Here is a 13,173-nt window from a genome sequence, read left to right as displayed (position 1 = left end):
CCTGCTTTTCATGCAGAAGATGTCTGATTCAATCCCTGGCTTGTCCAGGTAGACTCTTCTCTGAAACCCCAGAAACCAGCTGCCAATCAGTGCAGACAATGCTGAGCTAAATGGGCTTTCGGTCTGACTTCAGTGTAAGGAAGCTTTGTATGTTTCCTAAGAGCTAGATAGGCCTTATGCATAGGAGAGGGTCCTTCCACACCCATTCCAGATGTTGATGCACAGTGCTGGATGTGGAAGCTGCTGTCACCTGGCATCCACATCTGTATCTGATGTATGGAGAAGAGCCTTCATGAGCGAACAGGGCTATGGTTTTGTAAGATGTACAACTGCTCTGTTTGCTTTATCTTTACTTTTTATATATAATTTTAATTATATTTTCTGTTTTTCAGTTCTAAATACTCATTTAAACATCCTTACAATATCAATGACTTTGCTTCTTCTCTTTCTATGGTTCATTTTGCATACCATAAATCCCTGCATATTTTACATAAACTAAACCATTCAGAATTCCATTATTACATCCATCAAAATGTGTCTACGCTGTTGAATTTATCTTAATGCTGCCCACATTTTCAAGTGTACACAATTCCCCCCCCCCCCGGTATATTTAATAAACATTTTCTAATCTTCTTTAAATGTATGTTCTTCTTGTTCTCTTATTTTATATGTTAAGTCTGCAAGCTGGGCATATTCCATCAGCTTAAGTTGCCATTCTTCTTTAGTTGGGACCTCAGTCGTTTTCTATTTTGGGGGTAACAAAACACGGGCTGCAGTAGTGGCATACAAAAATAACCTTTTTTGACACCTGGGAATTTCTGTTTGAATTATCCCCAACAAAATGAACTCTGAAGTATCTCGGAACTCTGAACTCTTAGCGTATCTGAAGAAGTGTGCATGCACACGAAAGCTCATACCAAGCGTGTATCTGAAGAAGTGTGCATGCACACGAAAGCTCATACCAAGAACTAACTTAGTTGGTCTTTAAGGTGCTACTGGAAGGAATTTTTTTATTTTGTTTTGACTATGGCAGACCAACACGGCTACCTATCTGTAAAAGGAACTCTGTTTTTTTTTGGGAAAGTACTTTTAAACATTTTTTTTTTCAATTCATTATGAATTATTTCCTAATACCCTTTTACCCAGATTGCTTTATCTTTTCAAATCTCTTTTATGAATGGGTGTTGTTTATTGGGGAGGGGTTGTTTTAAATTGTTCTTAAGCGTTATATGTTAATTTGTATTTGTAGGCTTTATAAGGCTGGTTCATATTCTGGTGTAACCTTAAAAAAGGTAAAGGTAAAGGACCCCAGTCAAGTCCAGTCAACGGCAACTATGGGGTTGTGGCACTCATCTCGCTTTCAGGCCGAAGGAGCTGGCATTTGTCCACAGACAGCTTTCCAGGTCATGTGACCAGCATGACTAAACTGCTTCTGGCATAATGGAACACCGTGACGGAAACCAGAGTGCACGGAAACACCATTTACCTTCCCGCCACAGCAGTACCTATTTATCTACTTGCACTTTGACGTGCTTTTGAACTGCTAGGTTGGCAGGAGCTGGGACAGAGCAACGGGAGCTCACCCCATCATGGGGATTTGAACCACTGACTTTCTGATTGGTAAGCCCAAGAAGCTCAGTGGTTTAGACCACAGTGCCACCCGCTCCCCTTACACCTGCTTAACACACACTGGTCTGCTTAATGCTGACTTTCTGTGTATAGGAGGGTTCCCTAAACCTGCCACATCAGCAACAGATCTGCCTGTCTGCTGTTCTTTCTTCTCAGTGTGCAGATGAAAAAAGTATTTTGTTTTTGTGATCTCTGACCCCCTAAATAAACCAAATCAGCCACCCTCAATTCTTCCCTATGACTGAGGCAATCATTTCAGCTCACCTCTGCTAGACTTGGGAACTCTGCACACTCTGAATTTCCTGACCCCATGAAGCATCTGTGTATACATGCATCTGTGCGTCAAGATGACAGAGAGGTTCAATTCTGTTTGCATTTTAATGACAGGCTACCAGTCCTACTTCTTGAAGCAAATACACAGCACCGTTCTCCTCGAAATTCACACTTGTCCAAAATTTTGCAATGCAGTTATCCAACCAAACAGTGTGTCTGAAAATGCTAGGCAGAAGTGCTCATAAAAATGTGCATATTGATGAAAATTAGGGGGAACGGCTTGCAAAAAAAAAAGTGTTTTTATTTAAAATTGCCTGCAAAAATGTGTCCTTTCACACTAAAATGCACACTAAAACATTTTCACGAGGAACGTCTAAAGAAAATCACAAGATGCTGTGATAATGTGGAGAACTGAAACTGACGGACATTGTAACCAACAAATGAGGCCATCTCTAGCTGCATCTCCCTTTGCCGTGCCTTTTCAGACATGCCGACTACACCCATGTTGGGGCAAGTCTAGTGGGCTGTTGCAATGATGGAGCAGAGTGAGTGGGTGTGAGTCTTCCCCCCTCCAAGTGTAAATTAAAGGGACCCCTGACCACTAGGTCCAGTCGTGACCAACTCTGGGGTTACGGCGATCATCTCGCTTTATTGGCCGAGGGAGCCGGCGTACAGCTTCTGGGTCATGTGGCCAGCATGTCTAAGCCACTTCTGGTGAACCAGTACAGAGCATGGAAACGCTGTTTACCTTCCCGCAGGAGCGGTACCTATTTATGTACTTGCACTTTTGACGTGCTATCAAACTGCTAGGTTGGCAGGAGCAGGGACTGAGTAACAGGAGCTCACCCCGTCGCGGGATTCAAACCGCTGACCTTCTGATCGGCAAGTCCTAGGCTCTTTGGTTTAACCCACAGCGGCACCTGTGTCCCTTAAGTGTAAATTGCATACACCCAATTTAGTAAAGGTAAAGGGACCCCTGACCATTAGGTCCAGTCGCAGATGACTCTGGGGTTGTGGCGCTCATCTCGTTTTATTGGCCAAGGGAGCTGGCGTTTGTCCGCAGACAGCTTCCTGGTCATGTGGCCAGCATGACTAAGCTGCTTCTGGCAAACCGGAGCAGCACATGGAAACGCCACACCCAATTTAAAGCACACCAAAACTGGGTTTCTTAGGTCCCAATTTTTTTGACCTTCCGGGTTTTCATATAGGACAGGAAACAGGCCATGAATGGTAGATCTACCAGTCCTTCCATTTAGCATTAACAACATGCACCAAGAGTTCTCAAAGCACAGCAGAAAATGCTGCAGCGACAAGGCAATCGTTTGCCTCTATTGTGTTGTGCAGTATGTTTGGGGGGGGGGGAGAAGCACGGTGTTGACAACAGCAGAGAGGAGAGCTTAGATGATGAAAAGGAGCCAGGAAAAGATTGCCCTACTCTTTCTGGACTCATTTAGGAGATTAATCCAGCAAACCTTGCCTTGCAGCCCTAATGCCATATTGCACACTCTTTTCCTTTGCAAGCACCGGTGCGGAATAGCCCAAGCCGTTTAAACACAAAAATAGCAGAGGCTTATGTTGTTGTTGTTGTTGTTGTTGCTCTTTCCACAGTCCAGGGAACTCCTCACTTCACGGCTTTCTGTCACGGGGCTGCTCTCCAGCTTGAACTTTTCTTGATTAAGGTGAACTTCATTTTATCCTCTTTCCCGCATTTTTACTTCCGTGTTTTCCTTCCTGATGATATGACATCAGTGATTGAGAAAAAAAACAACATGCCAGTGATCAGTGGGGCAGCTGAAATGGATTTATGAATTAATACATGCAGAACTGACAGTCTGATCCATCCATCCTACTGAATGGCCCCGAAGAGCTAGTAGAGCTGGAAAAACACAACACACATATTTCAGACAAGCCTCCAGCCGCCCCAGGAAGAGCTGGAATCGCACAACACTCGCTTTATTAATCTGATTTACACAGATGAGAAACCACTTCTCAGCAAAACAGCAACTTGTTAGCTTTCCTGAGCAGCTATGACAAGTGATTTGCAGCGGCATACAATAGCATTTAAAGATGTTTAAAACAAACTTATTGCCACTGGAGAGAGGTGAGCTTTTCGTTTGTTGGCCTGTTTTTACTTGCAGGCAAAGCAATCAGTGATAATATATTGGGGAGTATCAAAAATAGATAAAAATCTACCAGGAAAAAAGTGAAAGCCCATCCCTACAAGTAATCTACTGTCAGGGGCTGGACTGAGGAGGAATGATGGGAACTACCCTGCCGAGAAGGGGGCCTGGTAAGCCCAGTCCCAAATAATAGATCACAAGATGTGTCACATGAATACCACTTGAACGGCAATGCCTAGTGTTATGTACTGAAGTTCTCACCCTGGGCCAGCAGGGGAATACTGTAGATAGTTTTCACTCAGGTCCGCATATGCAAACAAGGAATTGAAAATGACGTTCAGTGATTGGATAGTTACAGAAAGTTGTTGCTGTTGCTTTGTAGTTGAGCTCTATATAAGCAGGTTGGCAGAACCCTTCAGTTCAGTTCAGTTCTGGCCTGTGAATAAACAAGAGCTGTCTGCAGAATCCCTGTGTCGTCTGATATGTTCACCCACAACTTAACACCCAGTAATTTGGGGAGGGGGCTCAAATATTTTATTTTGGGGGACAAAGGAATCTCGCACCTCTCCTGACTCAGTGCCTATGTCCCTCACTATAATCTATGTTATAAATATCATTTACATTTCCATCCCTCCCTTCCATCAAAGGAGCCCAGAGCGGCAAACTTGTTAATACTTAAGCAATGCAATTAAAACTTCTTAAAAAGTTTAAAATAATCTTCTGAAAAGAGTTAAAAAGATAAAGGACCCTTGACAGTTAAGTCCAGTCATGAACAACTCTAGGGTTGCGGCACTCATCTCGCTTTACTGGCCGAGGGAGCCGATGTTTGTCCGCAGACAGTTTTTCCGGGTCATGTGGCCAGCATGACTAAGCCACTTCTGGTGAACCAGAGCAGTGCACGGAAACACCATTTACCTTCCCACCAGATTGGTACCTATTTACCTACTTGCACTGGTGTGCTTTCAAACTGCTAGGTTGGCAGGAGCAGGGATTGAGCAATGGGAGCTCACCCCGTCATGGGGATTTGAACTGCCAACCTTCTTATTGGCAAGCCGTAGGCTCAGTGGTTTTTTTTTGTTTTTTTTCTCTCATAATTTTTATTGTTTTTAAATCATAACAAACAAGAAAATAAAACAGTTTACACCTTGTTGTCACAGATTTCTTTCTGTAAGACTTCCTTCAGCTTCCCCTGAAATCATCCATACCCTAATTTAACAAATTCACACAAATCCTAGCTTATATTGACATTATTTTCTCTTTCCTTCTTTTTCTCTTTAGACAATATTCCAACCTTTTCACAGAGCTTTTTTAAACCCAACTAGCGTTATCTGACCTTCACTTGTATTTTCCAGATATTCCACAAATTTCCCCCAGTCCTCAATGAACCTTTGGTCTTTTAAATATCTAATTTTCCCCGTCAATCTGTCCATCTCCGCGTATTCTAGTAGTTTTGCTCTCCATTCCTCAAGCGTCGGTATGTTCTGTTGTTTCCAATTTTGAGCCAATAGGACCCTTGCGGCCGTTGTTGCATATTGGAAGAATTTACTGTCATTGTTCTTTATATCACTTCCTGCTAGGCCTAACAGAAAAGCCTCCGGCTTTTTCCCAAAGTTATATCTTAATATACTTTTCATTTCATTATATACACTTTCCCAAAAGCCTTTGACCTTTCTGCAGTCCCACCACATAAGGCTCAGTGGTTTTAGACCACAGCGCCACCCGCGTCCCCACAGTGCCACCTGTGTCCCCTGAAAACGGTTAAATACCTGTAGAAGCAATCACTTGTTTGCTGGGGACAGGACTTTCAGATGTCAAATGTCTGGGTAAGCAGGAATGTTGATAAATTTCTCCTATTGGTCATTCTCAATGGGGCTGATGAGAGTTGGAGTGCATTGGCTTCTTCCTGCAGGCAAATGGATATTTCCTCTGGTAAAGCCCATGCATGTTGCATCTAAAGATGTTGTGCATGTGCAACGTTAAAGAGCACAACGCTGCCAGCCAGAGATCAGTTGCAGCCACTGCCGGAATGTGCTTTTGTCACCTCTGTGACAGGCAGGGAAAGTCGCAACACCAGACGCTTTGTCGGGAGCTGTGACAAACACATCTAATTTCAGATTCCTCTACCGATCCTTCAAGTTGTTTTCATAAAGCTTTCACTTACAGTTGGCCACACTGCGCTAGCTTTGTTAGGCAACATCTCTGGGTAATATACTTTCCTGGCAGGGCTGCAAAATGTCAGCCGATGAAATTAATCTTGCTTTCTCCCTTTCGCTGCAATCAACAGCAACAGCAGAACAAATAATCCCATTTCCCATTGTGCCTCAGAAAGTGCAAGGCTCTCTCTGCCTCTTGGCTCCTCTTTTTCAGGGTCACCCAGCTAACATTTTTTCCTGCCCTCAGATGATCTTTGCACCATCCAGGGGAGCTTGCTTTGCTGAATGCCGACCTGGAAAACCCACAGATGATATTAAACTCATACATTTATGTCGCAAAAATCACTCAGCCATTCCTACAGCTTCCAAACAGAAACTCCAGAAATTGTTCCTACAGTCTTAATTGAATTTGGACACATCAATCTATTTCTAGTCTACATTCATTGTTAAGTACATTTCATTCCATTCCTCCATTGATTAACATTTGGGTGTTTTTTTAAAAAAAAAAAAACTGCATGGAAATTTGCATTTAAATATGCATTTTTGAATGTACCTCCTCTCATCTTTTAAAAAAAGAATCTGCATAAAAATTTGCATTTAAATGCATATCTTTGGGTTCATTTTCCTCATTGTGATTTATTTCTGGAGCTGAGAACTACAATAAAAATATCCCGGATGTGTAAAAGCTGGAAGATAAAGCTGTAATCCTTACCCCACTTGCTTGGAAGTAAGCCCTGCTGAATCCTGGTGTAGCCAGGGCTGGCCCTGCTGTAAGGCAGAGTGAGGAGGCTGCCTCAGGCAGTTGATTTTAGATGTCACGAAAGGGCAGCAAATTATTGGTTACTAAATTTATTTGTATTTCATTTTAACTCCCATGGAAAGGCACTTGTAGGATTTCCTGCTTTGGGGGCCTGGATAGTTCAGTTGGTTAGCACATGGTGCTGATAATACCAAGGCTGCAGATTTGATCCCCATATGGGATGGCCGCATTGCAATTCTATGATTCTATGGAAAATAAATTGACCAGTTTGGGGGACTGTGCATCTTGCCTTGCATGTGGGGCATAGCTGTCAAGCGTCCCTTATTTGGTGGGACAGTCCTTTATCCCAGCGCCATGTCCCGCTGCTGTCCCTTATTGATGATGTCCCTTAAATTTCCCAGGTTTCAAAGGAAGCAGCTCCTCTCCCTTCCCTCCTTGCGGGCCACAGAGGAGGGAGGCTCCAACTGTGTTGCTTGGCTGCGTTGCTCACGCAATAAGCAGTCTAAGAATGACTGGGGGGTGGAGCTTGCATGCCTTGTGCTGATCAAATTGGCCGCGTTGCCTGGGGACTCGCCTTTGCTCACCGCTTCCCAGCGGAGAAGTGACGGTGGTTTTCCTTGAGGCTTGAGGCTTTGTTTGGCTGCTGACTGGGCTTTCTGCCTTTGGCTCGGAGGGGCTCAGAAGTTGAACATACCTGTGCTGGGAAAATCCCTTATTTTGGCTGCTGATCCCTTATTTTCGAGGCTGCTGGTCCCTTATTTTCAAATCTGTAAGTTGACAGCTATGATGTGGGGCACAAACTACCTTAGGCAGCAAAGTCTCTTGAGCCAGCCCTGGGTGTCATGGTTAAAGCAGAGATGGAGAAGCAGTTATTCTCTGGATGTTGCTGTACTGGTAGATCACTGGACATCTGTGGTAGATCAGTGGCTCCCCCCAAAGAAGCTCAACAGCTTTAGCTCCTCCAAAAAAAAGCTCATTTTTGCCCTGCACCCCTAAAAAATGGGGCTTTCCTCCCCCCTAAAAAAGCTCACCAACTTTGACCTGCACCCCTAAAAATGGGCTTTACTCCTTCCTAAAAACAGCTCAACAACTTTGACCTGAACCCCCAAAAGGGGGTAGATCACTGCCACTTTTTAACTGTGAGTAGATTGCAGTCTTTTGGGAGTTGGCCACCCCAGTAACTCCAACTGTGATCAGCCCCACCCAGCAGAGTGTTGGATTTAAACTGTGCCATAGAAGCGTTTTGATCAATGTGTGTACATGCATCAGTGGTGCAGAGCAGGGGGAAAGGCGAGGAGCTAAACTGAGCCTGAGTGATGCTCTGTACTAACCGCAGAAGCATGACAGACCTAGAACAACACAAAATCCCCCAAAACATCAGTTCCATTTCAGAAGCAAGGCCAGGTAACTGAGAACTGCAAAACTGAAGGAGGAATTGATACGTGGGTAATTTTGGAGGCGTCGCTACCTGCCAGGTGAATGGTCCTCTCTCACGGTGGGAGGGCAGGTTGTCTTGGTTGCTTGCCTTGAATGGGCACAGGTGCCACCACCTGCCGTAACCACAGCTCCGCACCTGCCTTTGCATTCAGGCAGTGACAGTTTGTTGGAGCAAGAGATGGACAACAAGCTGCTGATAGCATCTGGGAGGGCTGTGGCAGCCAGGGATAGGTTGCCAAGAGTGAGAGAGAGCGAGAGCTTGAGCAAAGTTGTGCCAACAGCTCTATATCAGTGCCATGGCTCATTATGAGCAAAGCCTATAGCTCTGAGCACTTCAGAAACCAGGCGAAAGGTCTGCCCATCAGATGGAGCATAAACAGACTGGAAATTTGGTGACTGGCAAGTGTGGCAAACCTGGAGGCATGCTGTTCTCATTCATATATTTACATTTTCTGTTTTACAATTTAGAATATTCATTGAAACAACCTTAAACTATCAACGACTTCTCTTCTTCTCTTTCCATGGTTCGTTTAAATCCCTGCATATTTTATATAAACTAAACCATTCAGTATTCCACTATTACTTCCATCGAGACTTATTCACACTGTTGAATTTATCTTAATGCTGCCAATGTTTTCAAGTGTACACAATTTCCCCCCATATACTTAATAAACATTTTCCAATCTTCTTTAAATGTATGTTCTTCTTGTTCTCTTATTCTATAAGATAGATCCGCAAGCTGCGCATATTCCATCAGTTTAAGTTGCCATTCTTCTTTGGTTGAGACCTTGCTCCTTTTCCATTGTTAGGCTAACAAAACACGGGCCGCTGTGGTGGCATACATAAAGAACCATTTTTGACACCTGGGAATTTCCATCTATATTATCCCAAACAAAAAGGACTCCGTTTTTGTTGTTGTTGTTGTTTTTGGAAAGGTGCTTTTAAACCTTTTTTCCAGTTCATTATAAATTATTTCTGAATACTCTTTTTACCTTTTACATACCCTTGACCTCATTGCGTCTCCAGCACTTATCTGATTCAGTCTTATACATCTTAGCAAGTCTACTCGGTGTTAAATAGCATCTGTAAATCATTTCTGAGTAGTTCTCCCTCAAAGAATAACATGCTGTAAACTTCAGACTGCTCTTCCAGAGTTTTCCCCAGAAATTAAAATCTATATTGCTGTTCCCCTTTACACTGAAGATTCAGCTGCTGTGAGATCATTCCTTCCTCAGGCCCACCAAAGTCTTGACTCTTCCTGAAGATCTGGCTATGTCCAAATATGATTTAAAAGCAGAAATGCCATGGTGACAGGTGCCCATTGGGGCTGGTGGGACAGAAGCAGAGAGATTGACAGTAGGGGAAGCCAGAGCTAATGACAGGCAGAGCCATCTCATACTAGTTTTGCTCCCATTCTCCCATTCTCCCATTCTCCTCCCTACTGAATTATATAATGTAAACACAAAGGTAGAATTCACATCAAAGCACTGTGGTACCACTCTGAACAGTCATGGCTTCCCCCAAAGAATTGTGGGAGCTGTTTTTCATTAAAGGTGCTGAGAGTTGCTAGGGGACACCTATTCCAAGACTAGTTTAAACAATCAGCCCCTTCATAGGGAATTGTACTTCTGTGAGGGGAATTACAACTCTCGGCACCCTTAACAGACAACAGCTCCCACAATTCTTGGGGGGAAGCCATGGTTGTTTCAAATGGTTTCATAGCACTACTGTGAACGTGGCCTAAGGAGGAGGAAGCTTGCAGGCAGAGCTACTCATTGGATTCATAAACAGGAAGGCAGGTACGTGGGGGGGTAGCTGAAGGCTAGCTGGGGTTGGTGGTGCCGTGCTCCATTTGCCCTAATAGACCAAATTCCAGTAGTATAGAGTTTCCCTTTTTTCAGTTGTTTCGTCTCCTCCTATGGCTGAGAAGGAAACTTCTCTCTCCCCTACGATTGGCCAATAGCAGCATACGGGAAACCATGTCAGAGGAATCAGTCTTGTACCTGGTTACACCATTGACCTGTCCAGCTCTGTATGGCAGGGGTCAGCAAACTTTTTCAGCAGGGGGCCAGTCCATTGTCCTTCAGACCTTGTGGGGGGCCGGGCTATATTTTGGAAAGAAAAATGAATGAATTCCTGTGCCCCACAAATAACCCAGAGATGCATTTAAAATAAAAGCACACATTCTACTCATGTAAAAACACACTGATTCCCGGACCGTCTGCGGGCTGGATCGAGAAGGCAATTGGGCCGGATCCAGCCCCCGGGCCTTAGTTTGCCTACCCATACTGTATGGTCTACGGCAGCGGCAGGGGAGCTAAAGCCCTCGAGAACTTCAATTCCCATGGCCAAATGTTTGTTGGATGATGAGAGTTGTAGTGCAACAACACCGGGAGGTCCCACAGGTTCCCTTTATCCTTGACACACATTTCACATTCTTTGGTGGGAGCCCTCAGGGCTCTTCTTATGTCTGTAATGAGTATATACAGCTGCCGGCCATCAGTTTTGTTTTCTTCCTTTCATCCACCAAAGTAAATAACTGTCCTCAAGTCTACCCTAATTTCCATCTTTTCTTGATAGATTGTTCCATGGTACTGTTTCCACATGGCTCACTGTTTGCAAGCAGCATTGTACTGCAAGCATTTCAGCATTTGCAAGATGTGAATATGTAGGTCACTGTGACAAGCTTCAGAGGGTACCTGGGTTTTGGCAAAGGTAGGGCCTTTGACCAGCCAGCAAACTGTCACTCAAGTGCTGCTTCTAAAATACTTTCCTTGCATTGAGCTAATCTCCATTCAGGATAGGGATAATGGAGATGCACACACACACACACACACACACACACACACACACACCTCAAAAAGGAAACTGTAAAGTTGGAAAGGGTTCAGGAAAAGACAACCAAAATGATCAAGGGGAAGAAGCCAATCCCCAATGTGGAAAAGTTACAACATTTGGAGTGTTTTAGTTTGGAGAAAGGGCAAGTAAGAGGGGACATGATAGAAGTTTATAAGATTAGGCACGGCTGAGAGAAAGTGGACAGAAAAAAGTTTTCCTCTTTCTCTCATAACACTAGGGACTCAGCTACATTAGTAAAAAAAAAAAAAGTGTTTTACGTGAGTTATAACACTGTGAAACCAGATGGCACTGTAGAGTTCGAAGAAGAAGAAGAAGAAGAAGAAGAAGAAGAAGAAGAAAGAAAGAAAAGTACTAAGAATTTAATAGTGTAAGACAGACAATGGCGGAATAAAATCACTTGAGAGAGAGGCTGTATAAAACAGGCTACACACATTGACCATAAAACAAGCTCCTGAGACTAGAACTGTTCTATGGGGATGGGATCCACTGCCTCTGCTAAGAATATGCAAACAACACTTAAGACGCTCCAACTCAAAAATGCAAACAGCAGCAAGTTGAAATCAAGAAGAATAAATGAGAAATGACTGTGATTTGGAAGAAAGGGTGTGGATGGGGTAGAAGAGTGTGGAGGGAGCAAAATACAAACAGCAGCAATATTAAATCAAAGGGAATAAATGAAAAAGATCCGGAAGGGTTTGGAAGGAAAGGGACTGGTTTCAATTTGAAAGGGAAGCAAATGAAAAGTCTTCAATGGCTCCACCACAGTTCCATATATATATAATGCCCCTCAGAGGCAGAACTTGGAGAAAAGCGAGAAGCATGTAAAATCAAAGCTACCGGTATTTATTTCCTTCAGCATTTTCCCTCACCAAAAGCACTGGGATTGGAGAGCCCTGGAAAAACAATTCCCTCTATTTCCATTGCTTCAGTTTGGGGCATACATACCCTTGGATAAAATAAAATATTTTCATCATGACAATAAAATACAAAAAATGCATTATATTAGGGGAAATTGCTTTGCTAGACAAAATTGCATACAAGGATGTGAAATTTGCACTAGAATATTGATGGGTTTTCAGGAGGATTTTTTTAGGGAGGAAAGGCTCAGCAACAGACACTGGGCTCAGAAGTCACGATTCAGGAGCTCAGGAGAAGTTCAGAAATCGACGAAAGCAACGAGGATGTTCCAACAAGTTTCCCTGCTCCTCCTGCCGAGCTTTTAAGGCATGGCGTGTTCACTCACAAGACTCTCTCACCTTGTGGGAATGTCAAACTTGCAAGGATGTGCTGTGTCAGGGTGGGTGAAGGTGGCATCTGCTTCTAGATAACCAGGCTGCACTCTCCTGTTCTGGCTCCTGCTCTATTGCTGATGTCCTCCTGCTTCCCCACTCAGTTGATTGTACCTTCTCCAATCTCCCCTGTGGTTCTCCACTCTGCAGCAAGTTCAGGGGATGGAAGAGTCAGCATCCCTGTTCCCCCTTCCATAGCAGTGGATATCAGAACACACAGGGGAGACACCCCTTCCTCCAACCCATGTTCCCACCATACAGTGGCCTCCTCTGTTTCTTCCTCCTTCTACACCAGGGCTTGCCAATCCAACTCTAACCTCAATGCCATTGCAGGGTTTATGACAGTCGGATGCTCTCTGGTGTGCTGCAGGATGCAACCCTGCAATGGGAACTGAAGTCCAATACGACTGGACTTCTGTACATGTGTGGGTTTAGGGTGCTATCTAGTCCTTTGCCACAGGCAGCAATGTGCCCTGCCCAACTTTCAGGGCAAACCCTCACAAAGGTGGGTGTAACAAACTTCAGTAACATCCCTGCTGAAAAGGGTGAAACAGATGGAGACGCCCAGTTCCAAGTTCTACCCTTCTGACTAACAGGTATTGCTTATGACTGGCAATGGAAGCAAGTCTCTGATCAGAAATCTTGTTCCCTCT

General features: G+C 44.0%; 1 protein-coding gene across 1 annotated transcript in view; it reads left to right on the top strand.

The window, feature by feature from the left end:
• The window catches only part of MINAR1 (membrane integral NOTCH2 associated receptor 1), a 211,501-nt gene that overhangs the window by 49,779 nt on the left and 148,549 nt on the right, over positions 1-13,173 (top strand). The window lies entirely within an intron of this gene.

The sequence above is a fragment of the Podarcis erhardii genome (assembly GCF_964252035.2).
Source record: "Podarcis erhardii genome assembly, chromosome: 14".
NCBI classification, from domain to species: Eukaryota; Metazoa; Chordata; class Lepidosauria; order Squamata; family Lacertidae; genus Podarcis; species Podarcis erhardii.
Note: the sequence above shows the minus strand (reverse complement) of the source record. Positions and strands in the feature narration are given on the sequence as shown.